We start from the raw sequence: 22,468 nt of genomic DNA, 5'->3' as shown, positions 1-22,468 counted from the left end.
CATTTTCTAACTTTGTTTTTGTTGAAGAAGCAAATCGCACAAAGAGAATTACATTACATTCAACCACTCTAATGCTGCTTCTGCTGCTCCACTGTCATTTAAAAATGAACCAGTCAGTACGCAGTGCTCGTCAAGTTCACCCACTGGTGTCAGAGATACACACTCTTGTCTGTCAACAATGACGGGTGTTCAAAATATCCTTTGTTTCCTTTTTGATTCCTCTATTCAAAGCAGACAGATGCAGGAAGCATCCATGATGGGATGATGCTGCAGAAATTAGCCTTGACACTCTAATGGTAATGGGACAGAAAATGAACTATAAAACTCTCATTGGCGCCCACTATGTAATAATTACAATGACTGTAATGGTGGCGTAAAGTGCAGTGGTAATTGGTCTAATGGCTGGGGGGAAAAAGTGGCGGGATAACAACATCCATTATCTATTACCAACAAATGCAAACTGTGAGGTGAGGGCAATCTGAGACAATGACAATTCAGAAACACCCATCATAAAATTTACATTTTTTACTGCATGTCTCCAAGATTCACTCCTCACCAGTGACTCCCTGACACACACACATCAGGTCATCATCGCATATATTGCTGTTTCTCCTGTTCAACCTTTACTTATGTCACTCTTATTTCCTCTAAATTACCAATGGTCACTCGCTGCCGAAACAAATTCTACTAAGAGATGATGGGACTCATTACACAGGCTATTGCACATGCAGAGACATCGTTATGCAATCACACACACACACACACACACACACACACACACACACACAAACTAACATCCAAATTACGCTCATGGTCAAGATGCTTACAACACTTATTTGTACAGCTATTTACACATTTGCTAAATTCTAACGTTATTCAGCCACTGCAGATAGATACTTTCCAACTGAAGCTCACCAGTATGTGGTACATTTACATGCAGACTATGACAATAATGTTGTTTTCAGGGTCATGCGGTCTAAGCTCTTAGTGTCATAACTTGTCTAATCATATTGTGTTACAAATGGCAGCTATTTGATATTATTGTAAATGGACTGCATTCATACAGCTATTTTCTAGCCTAACGACCAATCAAATCACTCTATAGACACATTCACCCATTTACACACTCATTCATGCTGCACTTCTACACGCATTTTCACACACTGTTTGAACAGTTGTCATGGGTGATTTAGGGTTCAGAGTCCTGCCCATGGACACTTCACCAACTAGGGGAGAGTAGCTGTGGCTCAAACCATGGTCTGACCACCATCCTGTTAGTGGACAAACAGCTTCCTGCTGAGCCACGACCAAACATTATTTCACGATAGAATATCTCTTTTTTAAATACAGCCATGGGAGGCGTGTATTGTAGTGGACTCTTCAAAATCCATTTTTGTGACGTTTCCTCTCCGGTGAGTCCTACTGCTTTATTTATAGCTGCACTTTGCTCTCAGTGAAGGAGGCTTAATGTTACGCTGCTGTGATTGGCTCAGTTACCCTCTTGTTATTGATTATTATTAATTAAATGTAAAAAAATAATGTTAATATGTCATGCAGTTCAATCTAAAAATAGAAAGTACTGCTGATACAAAACTTTGCTGATATATGTTGTGAAGTAGAAGTGAAAATTCCCCCAAAATAAATCTACTAAATTAAAATACACATACATGAAACATGTACTTAAGTACAGTGATGAACTTAATTACATCCCATCCACACCAATTATTCTTTGAGGGTGACAGGGGAGCTGGACCATCTTAATATAGATATAAATACAAATTCTAACATCAATGATCATTTTAGGAGACAAAGATGTTATTTTGGCTTTTAGAATTTGCTGCACAGTTACAGTCACAGACCCATTAACAAATACTCCTTCTCCCAAATTGTATTCCCTTGATGCCAGTTTTGTTGTGTCATGTTTGTGACGATAACAGAGGAACAGAATGAGGAATCCACAGCCTCACTCACAGCTGTATGACAGCAGCACTCAATATCTACCCCATCTGGTGGACCTGCCAAACTGTCCGCTCGGTAAAAGTTGGGACTTTCACGGGAGTTTCAGGTTCATCCAAGTTCAAGATGCTGATTATAGTGAAAACCTTGAGGTGGTTTAAAAGAGAGAAGGATGACTTGGTAAAAGTTCACAACCGACTGCACAGAAGAAAATTTGAAGTGAAGAAAAGAGGGCTTTGACTTGTCTGCATGTTTGAGACCCTACAGAGCAGTGAACACACATACATGTCTTCACGTCAAAGGTTTTGTGTGCATTCCCACCTGCTTCTTTCTTGTTGTAACAAAACCTGAAAGTACTGCTCAGGTGGATGAAACGTGTCTTCACAACAACAGACAGAAACTTTTATCTCACCATGGAGCTTTATGATGTGAGTTAGAGCTGTACTTTGCAATTTGTGGCAGAAAGAATGTCTAGTTGTATCCATTTTATTGCTCTGGTTAGATCTATAGTTGGAATTGGGCTGTTTCTTTTGGCATTTATAGCACATTCACTTCTCACCTTTCCAGTGGAGCAGTTGGAGATTGAGTTTCATGCTCAGGGACACTGTGACAGTATTTTTTGCGGCACTGCGAGGAACTCAAACAAGTAACGTTTGCAGACCTGCTCCTTCAAACCTTGAAAACGTCCTTTATCGTAAAGTAACCAACCGTCCGTCGCTGACTGACTGCTCAAAGACTCATTGTATCATTGTTTACTGTGTCACCTTTAACAGCAGAACAATGATTTGACTGTCAAGCTGCTGGTGCCTATGTCACTTTCATATCCCTCCCATCAGCTGCTGTCGTTTGATGCTAGGTTTTCTCTGTAATAAAGCTCTGTCAATGCATTTCACTTCTTAAGTTGGAAACAACATAATAATTGCCTCAATAGAGTATTTAGCTTAGTCAAACTCAGTGAAACAATTATGAAGTGACTGCAGAATGTACAAAAGAACATATGTTGAGAATACAAACTTCCCCCAGTTCCAGACTGTATATATCAATCAATCAATCACATTTTATTTTATAGCCCATATTCAAAAATCACAATTTTCTCAAAGGGCTTTGGGGTGTGACATCCTCTGTTCTTAACTCAACAAAATAAGGAAAAACTACAAAAAAAATCTTTGAACAAGGAAATGAAACCTCAGAGAGACATGTGAGGGATCCCTCTCCCAGGATGGACAGAAGTGCAATAGATGAGATGAAAAATAAGAGTATTTACAGCATTTGTTAGAATAAACAGTTTGTAGCATAACTGAAAGTAAATACATTGGGGAATTATTGTCAGTAAAGGTAGAGTATGTGAGTAGACGTATTGTATATCAAGCAGTCTTGTTGTAATCATAGTCCTACAATCAGGATACACCATCACGACTGGATGCCATCATAGTCCACAATCCATCATCATGATCCACTGCCGCCATCAGGATCCATCATCAGGTGCCGCCTCGATCATGGTCCACCACCACCACTATCAGATACAGGATCCGCCATTATGATCACAAACTCTGATTCCACGATGTGACCGCAGCTGTGGCCCTGGATCTGCAAACCATAAGGCACAGGGAGTCCGGGGAAGAAGTCAAGTCAGTTACATGTATTGATAAGACATTCATTTATTTGCTGTGATAAAGAGGGAGAAGAGGAAAGAGAAGCTCCATGTGTCATGTGTCCCCCGACATTCTAGACCAGACATGTCAAACTCAAGGCCTGGTGGGCCTATCATAAGTCTATCTTAACTGGCCTGCCTGTAAATAGGACACACACTTTTATTTGTGAAAAAAAAGCTCCATAGGCCGAGTCATGGTGCGCAATGCCTGGGTAGAGGCACATGGAGCGAGAGCCCCTCCTCACCTGCCGAGTATTTGATGATATTAAATTATTTTCCCAGTGTTCCACAGATCCCAGTGCCTGTGTGCTGCTGTTTGTGCCCCGTCAAGTTCCTCCACACACTTTTCTCTGTGATGAAGATGAACTTAAACCCACAGGAGTCAAATCACTGATGCACACCTTCACTCCATCTTGAGGGTTTCCACAGAACAGAACCTAACCCCAAACATTAATGAGCTGGCAGCCAAGAACAGATGCCAAACATCTGTAATCTCATGTAAATAAAAGAAGAATGTAGCCGACCTAAATATGTTTTTTATCCTATATCAGCATTTTGGACAAGGTGCAGTCTTTGACGACTTACTGCTGGAGCCTGATAATAAGGAATTACAATAATCAAGTTTGGATGTAACAAAGGCATGGACTAGTTTTTCTGCATCTTTTTGAGACAGGACAGGTCTGATTTTTGAGATGTTACATAAGTGAAAAAAGGCGATCCTAGAAAAATTTAAATATATAACACATGAGATCTCTAACCTGGTGCATACAGCGCTATTTGCAATGTTCTATGGAACATTGCAGAAGGTTGCACAAGACTTGACTCTCTTATTTGATGAAGAGACAGAAATGGGAGGTCTTCTTCAAGCTAAATGTCATAAAAAAGGCTAAGTGGCTTACTTCAACACCAGAGCTGCTTGGCTTGGTGCAGAAAGTGATCCAGATGAGGCAACAAGTGAGTTGTAGTTGTTTAGTTTGTTTTAAAGACTTTGCTGTAATTGTAATAACAGTTGAAATATTTCATGACTATACGATTAAAATTTGTTAACTAGATGGAACTTGTTTATCTCTGAGAGATTCTTATTTTTACATTAATATGGGAGTTGTTGAGCAATAGAAATAACGCTGGGAGTGAGATATGACAAAAGGCAAAAGCAAAAATCTGATACTTAAGATCAAGCAACTTTTAAGGATACCCTTACAGTTGTGACAATTTTAGAAACATTACAGTTTATGTGCAGAATTCCAGACATTTGTGTTTTCCTAAGGAGAGAGTGTAGATCAGGGCCTGACATTTTAAAACTCACCCTTTATTTAAAACAACAGACACATGATTAATGTTATGGTGATTTTGACACAGCAATATTGGTTGTCTTCATTTAGTTGTAAGAAAAATGTAATTCAGTTTTGATGAATATTTATTCGGTGTCACTTTATCATCTGTACAAGTTTAGTTTTGATGTTATGCTGGACTCATTGATAAATCATGTGAAAAAAGTGGAAAGACCAGGGCGAAGTCTTCCATCTTCTAATGAGTAGGTGTGTATGGTACCGTCTCACACACCACAGGTGATAATGTAGGGGTGCACACAATTCTTGGTTTTAATGAGTCAATCAGTAGCCGTCATTAAGAGGGATGATTTTCCAGCAGTGTACAGTGAGGATGTTCACGAGGTGATCCATCATGGAACAGATAAGTCGCAAAATGCCTTTTAAAAAACACTACAGCTAATTCACTGAGGTATTGCCAAACCTGTAATAACTCTTCATCCTTATTATTATTCAGTATGATCTTCTTAAGGGTGTGGCTCTTAATATTTACATTGCTTTTTGTATACCTCACACAACACTTACTCAGAACATGACTTGTTTTCCTGGACTTACATTTTTATTATGTATTTTTAGAACAAAAAAATGCCCCACAAAGATTATCTAGCATCCTGCTGTTTTGATGACATTATCCCTTGTTACTATTAATGCTTTGAATAAAGAACATTTTCACCACAAACCATTTGAGCAATACCCACACATCATTTAATGATTCATTACCCATCTTCAGTAAGTAAATTGGCTGCTTATCACATATGTGGTCTATGAGGTTTCCAGCCAAAAAAAACATTTTCAAAGTAGTGAAGTGACTTGTTATAAAGTATCACTGGAAAACCTCCTTTAAACAGAATTATCATCATCATGCATTCGGTATTACGGAACTGTTTGATATTCAAAGTTCATACAGTTTCAGCTGAAAATCTGAACATTATTTACAATGTTTTTAAATGATTTTGTGAATGGAATTCCTCTTTGTTAATAGCTTAACCCTGTAGGGAGTGAAACAAACACTGGCCATTAACACATAAAATGTTTTGTGAATTTAAGAAGCAACTCTGACATACTGTTAAAAGTTTAATTATTGTGAGAGTGTCAATTCAACTCTGGAGAGTGTGGAGCCATGTGCTGGAATCAACCCTTCTGGAGTTAATTCAGTACTGGACTTTTTTCATGAAAAGGCCGACTCGTGTTACTGACATTTATTGAACTAGTGCAGTGTCCGTTCTAAACCTGCCTGTTTGGAATGTGTTGTCTTCACCTCATGAATATTCAATTCTCCTGCTGACCAATGGGTCTCCACAGTGAGTCATGACAGAGTCACGGCATCAAGCGATGAGAGGAGGGATGAGAAGAGGGAGCAAAACTTCTCTATGACACTGACATCGAGGTGTTTGTTAGGGAGGTGCAGAGCGATTGTAAGGGACAGCAGTGATGTCACTAATAAAGACAATACACTAATGCACTGCTGCTGTTAATACAGTAAGTGAGAGTGAGGACGACAGAGAGAATGGAGCCTGAAATAAAAAAAGATCCAATTCAAAAGGTGGAGACAAAAAAAGAATCGCTTCACACTGTCAGACTGTGAGCTTGATATATCGCCTGTTCTTATTTTAATAATCCAAAACTGCTGGTTTTTGTACTGGGGTCGTTCGGTTCCAGCAGTCGATCTAACACTGGACTCAGTTCAGCACAAAGATCACAGATCTATAGAAGCTATATCAGCTGATCAGCCATCGTCATGGGACAGAAAATCTTTTGAATCCCTGAACCCTCTTTTCCTCCTCCACATTTCCTCCATATTATATTTGTTTATTCAGAGGCCGATTACTTCACACAGTGGATTCTAACCTCCAGTCTGGGATATTATTTGGAAATGGATGTTTGAAAGTGAATAGTTTTCTTTTCAGTAGTGGTCACGTTCACTGCAGTGATTTTACACACACTCGCTGTTGATGATACACACAGTGTTAGAACATATTAAAACTATAAAGGACTTGGCTCTACAACCCTGTGGTTTCATTGTATCTGAAAGTAATTTGCTGTCAGTTGTTTTATATCTTTTTTTTAATTGAAGGTTTGTATTGAACTGTTTTGTTGCGCTGATGATCAATAATAAAGTGGATCAATAATCTGTGTCAGTTCACCAAAATTCACAAATTTTCACACAAAGTTTGTTTTCATAAATCCCAACATTTGCATGAGAAGTGGCGTACATTCATAACGGGGCCTGAAACGTGCACACGCCACTTCTCACGCAAACTCCTGTTAGTTATAAATTAGGCCCTGTCCCTTTAAGGTGATCTGAAACAAATCCAAGCAAATGAAAATTGTTGTGATTTCATGAGTTCACAATGAGTTTATATATCTACATTATCAGAACCAGGAGATGGTCGACCCAAGAATCCCCGGTTCACAAGGCAGAGTGGAGGATAAGGTGGTTTTATTTAAGTCCAGGTCGGTACACAGGTAGGCAAGACACGAGGCAACAGTATCAAAAGGAGCAGGCAAAAATAAGTCACGGCAGGAGAATCAGGCGATGGTCATATAGAGAGAATCTCACGAGGATATAACGCTGGTACGAGGCAACACGAGGGACACACAATGAACTGGCAACCTGAGGGAGGAGAAACGACGAGGTGGTGAGATGACCACGTACAACGACAAACTGACAAAGACAAAGGGACGCACAGAGACTTAAATACACAGGGGAGGCAGGGGTAATCGAACACAGGTGAAACACATGAGGAGCTGGTGCAGACTATCACAAGGGCGGGAAACAGGACAAAGGCAGGAAGTAAAGGTGGGAAACACAAGGAGCAGAATCTACAAAATAAAACAGGAAACAGGTACAGGCAAAAACAAACAAGGACTAAATATTTAAAATGAAAACACTCTTCATTTAGGAGGCAAAGGTCCAAAGAATAAAGAGTCTCGAGTCATTATCATGACATACACCAGGAGAGGGTGTTCCACACAGAATGGAGAATTACTCTGGCTCTGGAGAGGGCCTATAATGATGTTGCCTGAAGTTACTGATGATTTGTTATTTGATGCTATAAAACAGAGTCAAATGTTATGATTGACAGATGAGACTGACTTGTGATTGGTTGAGGGTGTGCATGGACCGGACCTCAGGACAGCATGATTTCTAATGTGCAGACTCTTGCTCCAAATCACTTCACTAGCCAAAGTTGACAACACCCATATCTGGGATACTTTGGCCTTATCTTTGTACAGTTGGAGGTGGAGACGCGTCCTCCATCTTTATTTACATTCTGTGTGAGTTACCTACATGGTTGAGAAGGGAGGTTGAGGGGTATTCAGCTGGTTATATAAAACTAAATCCTACTCACTGAACCAGTAAATGGGAGATTTAACGTTTTGATAATTTGGGAAATGGATGTTTCACTTGAACTGCTGTGTTAGATTCATGAAACAGTTACCAAACAAACAGCAAATAGCAATAAATGTGTCAGTAGTCATTTTGTCCTCAACTTACAGGTACAGCTAGAGAAGGTGTCAGGAAAGCATGTTTTAATGTCCCGTGTCACCTCTCCACACTCTAATGGCTTCCTGTCTTTCTGGTGACATTTCATCCAGAGCACTCCTCCTCCTCTGCAGCTGCTGCAGTGGCACCACTGCTCTGAATACCCTCTGTTAGCAATCATTAGTATTAATCGTTAGTCGTAATTGTCTTAATTGCAATCTCGTTTGTCTTCATTGCTTTCTTTAGCAAAGAGAGTTTAGATTTCTCTGATTGAAAAAGACAAGTGAGATCAATGCGCTGTTTAAAGTCCATGGCAGGCCACCCGCATGTTTGTATCAATTGCGGAGGCATCGTTGGACGTGTTCAGTTTTGTTTGGAGCTAGAATGCTCGGTCGTGATTGAGATGGGTCCATGGAGCAGACACAGGGAGCAAGTCAGCTCAGTGATTGTTGGTGCTGATTAGTGATCAGTTGTTACAGTGTGGCAGAGCTATTAAAAGTTTGAGAATGTCACCTGAAGTGACTGGGGTCGGCTATGTTTCCACTCTAAATGTAAATGCTAATGATTACGTTACAGTTTTAAATCACACCAGACGCCTCTGGCCATTAACTTTTTGCTCCTACTTAAAATCCCAGCAGGAGATGTTTTGACCATAACATCTGACTGAATCAAAATGAAGAAACAGAAGGATGAAGACAGACACGTGGGACACTAAAGTTTACATTATAAAAGTTTGAATTAAATAGATTTTTCCAACTTTGTACTTTGAACCTAGTATACGGTCATATTCACTTTTAATTACTTAATTGTTTGGTCATGAAGAGTTCAAGTTTTATTCAATATTTAAAGGAAAGAACAGTTTTTTCATAACTTGGACTTCATCTTTGTTAGTTCTAGTTATATATTATATATATTACCATCGTGTGTACCACAGTAGCTCCTGACATCTTTCAATGTGACAGACTGTAGCAAACAGCTGCCAAACTTATCAGGAGGATAAAACAAAGGCAAATGGTCAAATACTGTATGTCTCTACAGCTCACAGTCTGACTTCTGGTTTAACTCTGACCTGCCTTACACGCCACAGTTATATGTTAGTAATACAAACATAATGAATTGATTAAATGATGCCTTGTTCTCAACCTGTCTGACGGAGGTGAGCATCTTCACTAGCCTCACAATTTGATTACGATTCAGCAGTCAATGATTCGATTCACAACGATGCATCTCAATGTAACAATTTTCTATATTACTTCACATGGCTGCTTTTTCATCAATTATTTCAATCAGTCAAACAAAGATGAACTCTGTTCTTATTTAGAAAGTGCTTTAAAAAGTATTATAGACTGTTACTGTTATTATAATTGTGCTGTAATTTACTAAATAAGCTTTTCAATTTAAAAATCAGACTACAACAACAGTGAGTCTACGACAGGTGCAGCACACAAGTCTAAACTGAATGAATCAGTGTGGAGCACACTGACCACTAACACTTAAAAGGATAAACTGTGATTATAGCCTTTGCTGTATCGAGGTGGCCCTGCCTGGCCCCCCCTTAGTATCACCTCTGCACTGAGGCGCATTACTCCGCTGGTTAACAATTGATTCTGCTCCTCTGATGTTTTCTAATCACTCGCACTTGGAAGCGATCTTTATAAAAACCTGCTGAATTCATATTTATGTTCCTGGATAAATGGGGCGTAGCTTTTTCTGCAACAAAGAAGTTAAAACACTGCAGTACATTGTGATCTGCAGGAAGAACGTCTGTCTGATTGAGTGAGTGTGTGTCTGCTCGTCTCTGTCCCTCTTCACACAAACTGATAATCACATGATGTCGGATCATGATGTCGGATCATGACTCTGGATAGTTTCGGTCACCTTGACCCTGATGTCCTGACACGTTACATATTGTGTGTGTCTCTTAAACTCTAGAGCAAATAATCAATCAAACACAAAGTAAACATCTTAAAATGTAAAGTGAGGGTAGGTCAGAGTGGGAGTGAGGAGAAAGCTCTGACATGAGACACACAGGACGACCAGACTTTGAATGTCTTTCTGTTTTGATCCTGAAGCAGCGCTGGTTATAATTGCATTGATGCTGAGTCGTCTACATTTGCATTGCGATGCATCTTAGAATCGAGAAATGTCCACACCTTGGGTTTGTTGGGTTGGGTTAACTGGAGACTCTAAAATGCCTGTAGGTGTGAATGAGAATGTGAATTGTTATTTGTCTCTGTATGTCAGGCTGGTGACCCCCCCCCCCCCACAAGAGGTCAAGTGCTATAGATAATAAATGGATGGACTATGGATATCATCACTCAGAAATCTGCTGATATGCTGGGACAGACTATCACTTGTAGTTTGTGTGCAACGAGTTATGTGATAGATGGAACAGAAGGATGTGGGAGGGTAATCACAGTCTAGTGTTGCATGTATTGCAACTTATAACACAAAACCTATTGCATGTATTTGCAAGTATTTCTTACTTATTGCATAGTTTAAATGTTGCTTTGTCCACAAACTGCAATATTTTTGAGAAAAGTGATTTTCCTTCATAATCTGTGTGCTGTAGTTGAATGAAAGGATTGTTTAAAGGTAAAGAGAGAAGCTGGTGTCGTGTGCCAAAATACAAAACAAATTAAAACAAGAGATGTTAGAGAGTTGACAGTAGCTATTAGTTATTTGGCAAACTTACTTACTTTAGAGCTATTAGAGGCTCGGTGTATTATTGTGTTGTCATGGCTAAAGATTTAATTGATGAGTTTAAGATTAAAGACTCAGCACTTTGTTTCCATATTATTATCAGTGAAACTTTGCTGTGGATGGATAAACATCAGCACATTGCATGACAACACTAAAGGAATAAATTACCATTGTGAAGCTTATGTCCCTTGTCTGTTGTCCAGTAGTATAAAGTTCAGCAGATCTGTGCATTTTGTGACAGTTGCACCATGTTGTCCGTACTGTACGTCTCGTCTTGACCTGAGGTTTTGCTATGTGAAGGTAAACAAGTCTGAGGAAGTTGCACTATTCCTACCTGGGATGTGGAAAACCCCTTAAACTGAGCTAAGTGCTAAAAGCAAGCATGTTGGCACACTAAAGCCATTTTTACACATGAACTCTTAAATGTCTGCACAATGGGGTCTGGACTTTCCCTGGAGTTTTCCTTTCGTATTTAAAGAACACAGCAGGAGATTCTCCACTCAGACCTTTTATTACAAAAAAGACAACTCCAAAGCATTCGAAGGGGGGCAGCAGGCAGGACATAACTTATTCATTTCACTGCAGAGATCACAAGTTTGTGTTTACAGTACATCGACACCTTATCACCCACAGCTCTCAAATGTCTGCATTTGTCTGCATCTTCTACATGTATGACTGCTCTTTTTCATCCTGACGTATTTTACTTTCAATTTAGTGTCAGTCACATGTTAGAAACCTGCCCACTCGCTCATGGTGAATGCTGTGAAGAATGTTATTCGGAATCATTCGGACATAATTCAGAGTTTTTACTAGGGGGCTGGCAGGAGAAACTCCAGAGAATGTCCACAGCAACAGATTTACATGTTAAGGTTCTTTCATACAGCCCCTCTGGAGAATTCCAGCAGGTTATCTGGTGTTCTGTCCATGTCTGAAAGCAGCTTTAAAGACATTTCCTCAGTAGGTCAGTCACAAGACAAAGAAGAAAAAGAGGAACAAAAAGAAGTTGAGCAAAAGGCTGCAGGTTCACTGTGTGGTTGTTGAACCTTAAATAATTTGTTTTGTTCTAATCAATGACAAAACAGAGTGAGTTGATGAAGGCCTTCAGGTTGCTCCTGAGTTTCTACCCAATCCTGACAGCCTGTGTTTCAAAACCAACCTTCAGTACTTTCAGAATGAAGGTTATATTTCATCCGGTTACCACAAAGCAACTGAGCACAGCAAACCTGCAGCCGGTGGCATTTAATCAAGCTGGTGATGGTTGGTTTCACTGCTCAGAGCAGCAGAGGTTAAAACTCTCAGCAGCATGTGATGTCCGCAATAATGAATGTGCACATACACTACACCCATACAGGAGCTTCCATTGCTTTCTGGCAGTGGTGCATGCTGTGAACTCAATCTCCTGCCAGCACGTGGGAACACTGCTGTGTTCCTCTCATTATTTATTTGTTTTTATCAATAAACTGATCAGGTGTACTCTAAGATGAGTTTATCAGTGAATAAATGTGTCCCGCTTGCTGACTGCTGGTTAACTAGCAGGCAGGCTGCAAACTGAGGCAGGAACGATGAAGAGAGAGATTGGATTCAGGGGTCTCACTGACCAACCGATCGCCTCTTAGGAGCCACGTGCAGCCAGCAGGCCGACAGAGAGCAATGATTAAAATGTGAGAGGCACGTGCTGGGTCTCACTGCAGCCGCAAATCCATAGTTGCATGTGTTTGCTCAGCCAGCAGGCAACAGGCCTGAGGATGAGGAGGTGGATAAATAGGGGGCCTGCAGCTTATCTTTTACACCTAGGCGGTCAAGTTAACAACATCAGGGAAGGCAGAGGTTGGGTTTGGGGAAGGTAAAGTCTTTTTTTTTTTGTTTCCTGGAAACCTAAGCTGCTGTTAGACCTGCACTGACCTCTGGGAATAACCTGCTGAAATTATCTGGAGGGGCTGTACGTCCTCAAAATGTCAAAGTCAGTCGCTGAGGATGTTCTCGGGAGTGTCTCCTGCCAGGCCCTTGTAAAAACTCCTGATAATGTCCAATCAATCACCAGCAGCGTTTGGGCACTGTGATGACAATTCTTACATAAGATAAACACAAAACAAGAGAACCCAATAAAGGACATTAATATCTCAGGATCTAGAGGACACTGACTAACAAGTCAACATGGAAATACAATGAGATTTGAGAGCTGACACTGGATGAGCTGTAAACAAAAACATGTGATCTCTCAGTAAAATTCATATGTCGAGTGCTGCCGTCTGTATGCTGCACTACCCATCACCTAAACACTCAGACATGTCTGATCTGAGGATGGTTACTGTTGCTGGTCTCTCTCTCCCCCTCTCCTCCACCCCTCTCCTCCCCCCTCCCTCTCTTCTCTCCCCTCTTTTCCAACCACCTCTCCTCCCCATTTTTCTCTGCTCACCCCAACCGGTCGAGGCAGATGGTCACCCACATTGAGTCTAGTTCATTTAGAGGCTTCTTAATGAGGGAGTTTTTCTCTCTCTCCACAGTCGTCAACGTGCTGCTCATAGTGGGAACTATTGGGTTTCTCTATTAAATGTACTACACCTTAATATGTTAAGTGCAGTGAGATCATTTTATATTATGATTTGATGCCCATGGGATGAAGAAAGTGACTCTATATCAGACATGTCAAGCTCATGGCCAATTAGTACAATAGTATAAGTATAATTCCCGCCTGCGATAAAATATCGTATGTCTTTCTTAACTGGCCTGCTGGTGAATAGGACGCACACTTTTTTTCGTGAAAAAAAAAACTCCACAGGCCGAGCCATGATGCGCAATGCCCTTCTAGAGCATGCGCCCCTCCTCACCTGCTGAGTATTTGATGATATTAAATTATTTTCCCAGTGTTCCAGAGATCATAGTGCCTGTGTGCTGCTGTTTGTGACCCATCAAGTTCCCCCACACACTTTTCTCTGTGATGAAGATGAACTAAAACCCACAGGAGTCGTCTCACTGATGCACACCTTCACTCCATCTTGAGGGTTTCCACAGAACAGAATCTAAATATGTTTTCTTTATGCACTTTATCCAATATCCTGTCTATCCTGTTTAATAAATGTTGACCCTGTTCAGCCCTCGACGTAGTCCCAGTATTTAATTTTGCCCCTCTGTGATTAAGTCTGACACCACTGCCCTATATTATTGTACTGTAGCAGCACTGTACTTATTAAATTGAAGACTTTCATAGAGCTTTCATATGAATGTCACACTGAATATTATCCCAGAGGAACATTAGAAGATTAAGATGTTATAAATACTGTGAATCAATGTAAGATGACTGTCATCCACGAAAGACACTAATCTCTTTAGACTAATCTAAATATTGCAGGCAAATATGTGGCTCTTCAGCAAAAGTGCAGATGCATTCTCCTGTGAAATCCAATCCAGCCTTCGATTCTAGCTTTGTAAGATCACTCTGATGATTCTTTTAGTGCGTTTACCTCTCACCACTGGGTGGCACTATGAGTTTGAGAAGAACAGAGTGAGAGGAGCGAGAGGAGAGCGAGTGCAGCAGAGGCTGATGCAACCCAGCACAGGCGATCACCGCAACAAATGCAGATTAAAGCAGGGGGAACAAAACCAGGGGAGCAACACGAGAAGAAAGTGACAGCGCAAAAGGGGAGGAAGCAAGAAAACAGGATGCTTTGTCAGGATCTACCTTTGTGCGCTGCTTAGATGCCCTGCAAAGACGACAGTATGTGTGTGTGTGTGTGTGTGTGTGTGTGTGCTTCTTTCTCAATATAAAGTCTTGATTTTGCTCACAGTGGATTGCCTGTGTTGGCAGAATGATTGTTGGCACTGAAAACACACACACATCTTCAGGATACCCCTAATTCCACTTGAAGTACTGCTGTCTTCTTCTACTGTCGCTGTGTAATCCTGCCAGTCTGTTAAAAAAGACTCAACCCTAAAGGGAGAAACGAGGCTGCTCCCCCTCAACATGTGAACTTGGCACATCTCTTATGTCAATCAAAGCTCCGCAGGGACGGGATGCAAGGGAAACCTTTCTTTAATGAAATGTACGGGACAAAGCTCCAATACATTCTGCTTTGTGCTGTGTGACAAGTGGCACGTCATCAGGAGATTTTGTTTCCTTATCCCCTGTAGGTTTCCACTTGGAGCATTAAAACTATAAAACATTGCTTGTTAAACAATATAGTGGATTTTTTTAATAGAAAATAAATTCACCCAGCCTCTGCCAGCAAACAAATACATTTGCTGGTATAAAAGTACAGGCTCAAACTAGTTTGTGGTTATAAATTGTTTAAATTCAAGTGTGGAAAATATTTGAGCCATCCAGCCTCTATTTACGGGCCTATCTGTGCATGGATATTGCTGGCAACATACACCTGCAGCAGCATTCGTGCTATTGATAATCAAGTTCTCTTTGTTTTGTAGCCTATTTTCCTTTTTTTTCCGCCTTCCTTTCTATTTGTCTTTATTTGCCCTCAGTTGGTTTCTATGTTCTTCTTTCTTGTTTCTGTTACCCTTGTTTTCCACATTACAAGAGGGTGGTCCTAGTTGGCTTGGGTGCAAGCAAGGCATTGTAGGTTATTAAGCAAAAAACTGTTAAAACTGGAAATGCTCTTTGTGCTATTTTTCTATACGTGTACAACATGTTTCTACATTTCCTAGTAAAGTGTTACAGCAAACATCTGAATGTGTAAAAACAAAAAAGGAAGTGAGAGAGAGGGATTGTTACAGCACAGATTCAGATTTAAAATCAGAGTCAAAATTCAAGTTTCTCACAAGGATTTCTGCTCTGTATCTTGAATGACCGTTCACCAAAGCACCTCTCTGTTTAGTGTCTTTATGTAACTTCCTTGCCTCAAAGGATAAGTGGTGTGGATGGAAGGATGGAGTTTAGTTGTGGAAAAGAAATGTGAATGCTATCTGCGCAGAAGAAAAATTATTTTACTGTACTTAATCCACTTAATCTCACTGCTACATTAGGAAACATAAACCCATCAAAGTATTTGCAACATTAATGTGCTCATTAAGTTCAAATGAAACACAATTTGCTCACAATTATGTTTCTAAACTTGTAATTTCTAGGAGACATGGCTGTGAAACCAGACCAGCATCAGCTGTGTCTAAATGTTGAAACATTTGCAGCATGTTTAATGATTTAAGGATTAATATGAGCTCATAGCTCCACTCCCACAACTTAAATAAATTAAACTGATTTGAAAGTATAACTGTCACTGAAACCTAAGCACATTGTTTTAGCTTCTTAAAGCTATATCACACCGAGGACTCGCAATGTGAAGTTCTGCACTTTGTCCACCAATTACATTTTGTACAAAAAAACAAAGCACTATTTAAATAAGATTGTGGCCAGGAAATTAGAAAGCAAAGTGTCGTTTGTTATTGGGTGTGATACAGTCACAGAAAGGGGACTTGTCTTCCTAACAGTCCTCCATAATGGAAATAATAAAAAAAATGTAGACATGTTTTAATGTTAGGTTAAGGTTAGGTTTAGATTACCATGACTCTCTGTATGTGTATGATTGTGTGTGTGTGTGTGTGTACGTCTGCCTGTCTTCCACATTGAAAGAAAAAGAAAGGGGGAAAAGGTATTGGAGGGGTGAGGGATTAAACATCTGAAAAACAACAAAACAACATTCGTACTGTATCAAAATTACACACACACACACACACACACACACACACACACACACACACACACACACACAGTAACTTTGATGACTCTTTGTAGGGACCTGTCAGGACCAGACAGGTCGAACCAGGTTTGGACAACAATTTTGACATGATATTCAGGTTTAGTTATATTGGCTTGGATAACTGAAATAACTAGATTTGAAAATTGTACAGCATGTACAGATAGAAGGCCCGAAAACAGGAGCACTTAAAATGACTGAACTGACTCAATGTTTGCGCTCTAATGTTTTTAATGTTGCAGGAGTTGAGGATTTTTTGAACTGCCCTTGCAGAGACTCAGCTTTCTCCTCATGGAGCTTCAGCAGACCCCCTGCTAGGATTCACATCTTCGCAGCCTCACAAGCTTGGATGTTCTACCGGAGGAAAAATGTGAAAATCTAAGAGAGATCAACACAACCCAGAGCAGCCTGGTTCAGAGCTCAACAGGGGTTCGTCGAGTTGTGCATGCTGTGATGAAATGTAACAAGTTAACTTACATGTGCACCAGGATACAAGTTCACCTTTCCAATAGGAAGTCAGAGTAAGCCACATAATTAGGAGCTAAGTGAGCAGTAGCCTTTGATTTCATTTTTTGTGGGGTTAGAAAGTGAATTTGGAAATGTAGCCTCCAACCACCATACCATAATCCAAAACAATTTGCATCGCATAGAAGAAAGTAGGAAAATACTCTCACTCTGCACCTGTAACGACCTCAGACACGGATACTGGTGGACTGAGATGCACGACTCACAGCAGGTAGTGAATATAATTGTTAGGTTTATTTCTGGTCTAAAAGTGCACAAACAACAGGCGCTCTCTTGGAGGATCAAAAAAGTAACAAAACACTGATTCAAACAAAAGATCAAACTTGAAAAGGCAAACAAACTTGGCAGCGAAACTCTCATAACTCTCATGGACAGAACAAGAGGAACTGGCACAGGACAAAGGGAGACGAGGACTATTTATACATGAGGAAGGGGGAAACAGGTGAAACCAATCAGGGGCGGGGAAGACGATCACCAAGGCGGGAAAATCACACAAAGGGAGGAAGTCAGGGTCTGAAACCAGAGGGAAAAGGTGAGTACAAAATAAAACAGGAAGTGCACGACAAGACTAGACATGAGTGAAGTTTAACTTAACATAGAGTGATCAAAACACACATGACTAGACATGAACTAAACACAGGCATGACATAACTTAAAACATGAACATGAATCAACATATTTGACGAGACATAACAGCACCTCACTTGCAGCTATAATGTGAAATATCCTCATAATCCACCCAGTTCTACATGATAAGCTCTCATGATGTGTCCAAAATCTAAACAGTGTAACTGAGTGAATGACTGAGTTCTCACACTGAGGGTGGAAGAATGCTCAGATCTGCCAAGCTCCAATGCTAAATCTTATTAGCAAAGAGCAGTGCAAGTAGCAGCTCCTCATTTGGCTGCTATTGGGGTTCTGTGCCTGTACTTGACTTCTACAAATAATTCTCATGTTTTGTAAGGAGTACAATTACAATCTGTCACTCATCTGTCTACTAATTCCACAAATGTCTGAATGTCTGTATCTCCAGAACCGTACGTCTTAGCCAAGGTAGTGTAGTGTCAGATTTGGTGCGATTTCAACTCCAAATACATTTAATATTAATAACCTTTGAATAAACGCACCTTGCAGTCAGTGGGGGTGGGGCATCATCAAACAGGCAGTCCATGGATCGAGTTGAACATGTCTCCCTCGGATAATCTGCAGCAGTGGTTGGCAACTGGGGGCCCACAGGCCATGACTACCCTGCCAGAGCATTTTGATCATTTGATTCTTTTAATTTCACCATATCAGACTGATACAGATGTTGGGCCACTTCCTGTTTGGCAATTTGTCTTCCTTCAAAGTAAAATCACAATGTTAGTCTTGTTGCTGCAATGCTTTATACTGAGCAGAGAGCTTATATTCTGAAAAAAATGTGAACTTGGCTTTGAAGATTGTGTCAATTGTTTAAAAAGTGTAAAGTCATATATATATATATATATATAGAAGCCACACATGCTAAGAGGAGTAAGCTAATTCAGGTACATTTTATGAAAAACATTGACCGGTGCAAAAGAACAGAGACTGATTGATCCCAGGTCACTTTTACACATTAATAAAGACAGCTGCAACCACCGTTATCACAGGTGAAGCTAAGAGCTCATTCCAGTCAGGCAGGTTTAGAATGGGAACTGCACTAGTATAACAGTAATTAAAGACTTTTGAAAAAAGTATTTGAATCAAAAAGCTTGTGAAAAATGTGTGTCTCAGATCCATTTTTTTTCAGATACCCTTTTGTAACTGCCATAAATCTCTAACTCATGACTTTTTACAGTCCTCCTCTGTGAAAGGCTCATATATCTTCACACACCCAAAGTGTATCGCTTTGTTTCTCCTCCTGGGAAGTGATTTAGAAGCTTCTGTTGAACAGCTTTCTTTCAACAGTGCTCCTGCTGATTGGAGCCTTGCGTTCTTATTTAGCAAATTGTTTATCTGAGACAAAGTTGCTTTTCTATCTCTCAGAGAACAAAGCTGGATGTATTGATCTGATGGCGCGTCACTTTCACTCTGCCTGACCGTGCTTTGGAGACAACTGATCCAGTTTTGGCAAACTGTTTGAGAGTTCCGTGCAGTGCTTCCTCAGGAACCTTTACTCCCATCATGATTTGACACTGACAAAGTCCCTCATTGCTCAGAATAACAATTTGACACTTTCACTTATTCTGGTGCCATTTTTCCCACTAACACATTGCTACTTTGTGAGGAATGATCTGCTGGAAGCTTGAGGCACAGCCTCATTTATAACAGCCGATCACCGGCTGCAAGTTCAGTTGCTTGAACGAGCTTCTGATTAGTTGATCAGTGTCATCTGAACAGAGAAGTACAAATAAGTTACCTTGGTTATTGCATAAAATGTGCTTACATTTGACTGCTGACCTAGAGATTGAGCAGAATCATCCAAATGTGTTCTTCATTTCACATGATATAACTTGAGTTTCTGAATCTTTAGACATTCTAGTTATGATTCTAGATTTATTAGTGATTTTCATCACAGTCACAGGGCCTGATGTAAGATCCCAAATAAAAGTGCTAAATTGCATGTGCATTATAACAGAATGCCGTCTCCTCCAAACCACAATAACTGCAGCCATCTGTGCGTAACGCTGTGCCGATTACCACCTACCTTTCAGACATACTAAATATAGACACAGTCACAACCACCCCAATTTTTTCAGGCTTTGTAAATCACATTGCCTGTGTTAAATTAAAGTATTTGCATCTACTCCTCACAATATTTCGCGCACTGGGGTAGAAATGCTTGATATTGCATATTCATTAGGCGAACGTACTTAAATGAAGGATTAAATACTCAACACTCAGTGCTTGTAGCCTTGATTTACCAAGAGTTAAGGGTGGGGTAAGTGATTTAATCAAATATTTTATTTGTCTGCTAATATCTTGTTGCAGTCTCTAAATCCCTAAAGTATACTAACAGTATGCTAATCCTCTCCTCATTTGGAGTATATATATAATAAAACCTGTGAAAAATTCACCTGTCACATCTCAAACAACATAATGTCATCATTCATCTGTCTTCTGTCCTCTATCCAGGGATAGGAACAATCTCAGTGGTTTGGCAATCTAATGTTCATTCTTTAACTCATGTTGTACAACTGGTTTAATAATAAAATGAAGAAAAAACAAAACAACACAGCTTTTATGATTTTAAATCATCATTTAGTTTAACAATCTCAGCAGTCCCAAAACCACGTAGGTGGTGAAGACATAAGTGATGCATTTGAGAATAGGAAGCGAGACTCTCTAAATGCTGAGACATAATAATAATTCATTACACAGGGAATTTTTTACACATTGAAACATTTAATAGGGAGTTGGTGATGCCATACAAATGACAAGGTCCTCCCTCAGAGAACTGGCTGCGACACACAAAGGATTGGTTGAGGATGGACGCTCGTGGAGGAGAGCTGGCCTGGTTGGACAGTGGTTGAAAGGGGCTTGGTTGTGGGCTCAGACCGGCTCATTTCCAGACAGACAGATGGTTGTGGATGAGGTATTTGGAAACTTGCAAGTAAGTTGTAATAAAACGTGCCTTTAAATCTGCCACATGGTCGTCTCTCCAGAGGCTCTGGGTTTGAAAGGATGCATGCACTCCAGCATCATTTATGATTATTGGCAAGAAGGACATAAAACATTTGCAAGTTTTATGCTTTGCCACTCAAAATCTCTGTTCCTCAATGAGGTCCACTTTTTCCCATTACATGTGCCAGATGGTTCCCATATCTCAATCTATTGGAGTCTGCACAAATTAAAAGATGAATAGCATCTGGTGTGTATGCACAGGAGTGCAAGACAGAGATGAAGTATCTGAAATACATTGCAGAAGTATATGCGTGGCTATCCCCATTTGGAACGGTCTCATGCTTTAAGTTTTTTGAACCAGGAAATACTGATTAAAAATAAGTCTGACTTAACTGAACTGAGTCGAACCTTGTGCTGCTTGAGTGTAGTCTCTTCTTCTTTCTGTCCCAACTGGTCCTAAGCAGATGCAGTTGCATTTTCTGTTTTCCTCCAGTGGCCACAAGCAGCAAGGTACATTGCCTGTTACAAATACAGATTTTTTTTAACTTGCCAATATTTTTTTTTCAGGTACTGAAGTATTTTCAAGTATCTAGTTTCTCATTATGTAGGAACATGTCCTTATATTAAGCACTTGCAAGTGTCCTCATCGTGAAATGTGGCTGTATGTTACACTACACTATACAGATGCATTTTCTAGATGCATAAAAATATGTGATAATTATTTCCTGGAAAATAGCTTATATTCAGCATCCAATGCAATATTCTTTCATTTAGGCTGAAAGCCCCTTAAATTTACAGAGAGAAACATCGTATAATGCTTAAAATGAACAAGCTGCAGAAGAACTACTCTGTAAAGTCTTGTTAAAAGAAATGAAGCAATGCATATCTATTCACTCCTTTATTGTTTTCAAGCTACAAATGGGCGGCACCAAAACACGAAGGCCATTGGTGCTCTGGTTAGTGAATTCTACACTCATGAATATTATTAAACTTTATACTCGTGTGTTGATGTACAGTCATTGTGGTGCTGCTGTCCAGGACGACTCTTTGCACTATGTAACCAACACAGTGATGATGTCTTTATGTCCACTTTGGGACAATGGTGATATGCCATCTCCTAAAAATTCCCAATTTCTCCCTCCCACATTTACAGTTTAATTTACTCAATAAATCCCTGAAAAGTGTCAGAGGTTTTATTGCACACATGTCACAATTCAGATGAGGGAAGGTCTGAGTTGATAAAAAATGATTATATCCTTATCTCATAGTATAAATCATCCGTCAAGGCATGGCAACAATTTGAGGCTCATAAGCTTTACGAGCGGCAGCAAATGCTTAGTGTACTTTTTTTTATGTGCCCTGGGTTTGACCTCAGGCTTCATCATCATTTCATCTGGTGAAGCTTGTGTTCACTCTACACCAGCCTCTCTCAAAGTGTGGTCCGCAGACCACCGCTAAGGTGAAAGGAAAATACCACAGACGAGACGTCGGTTCTCTTTATCTCCACTTTATTTTCTATAACTTCTACAGA

Source organism: Paralichthys olivaceus, chromosome 9, assembly GCF_024713975.1.
Source record: "Paralichthys olivaceus isolate ysfri-2021 chromosome 9, ASM2471397v2, whole genome shotgun sequence".
Lineage (NCBI taxonomy): Eukaryota > Metazoa > Chordata > Actinopteri > Pleuronectiformes > Paralichthyidae > Paralichthys > Paralichthys olivaceus.
This window is presented reverse-complemented; position numbering follows the sequence as displayed.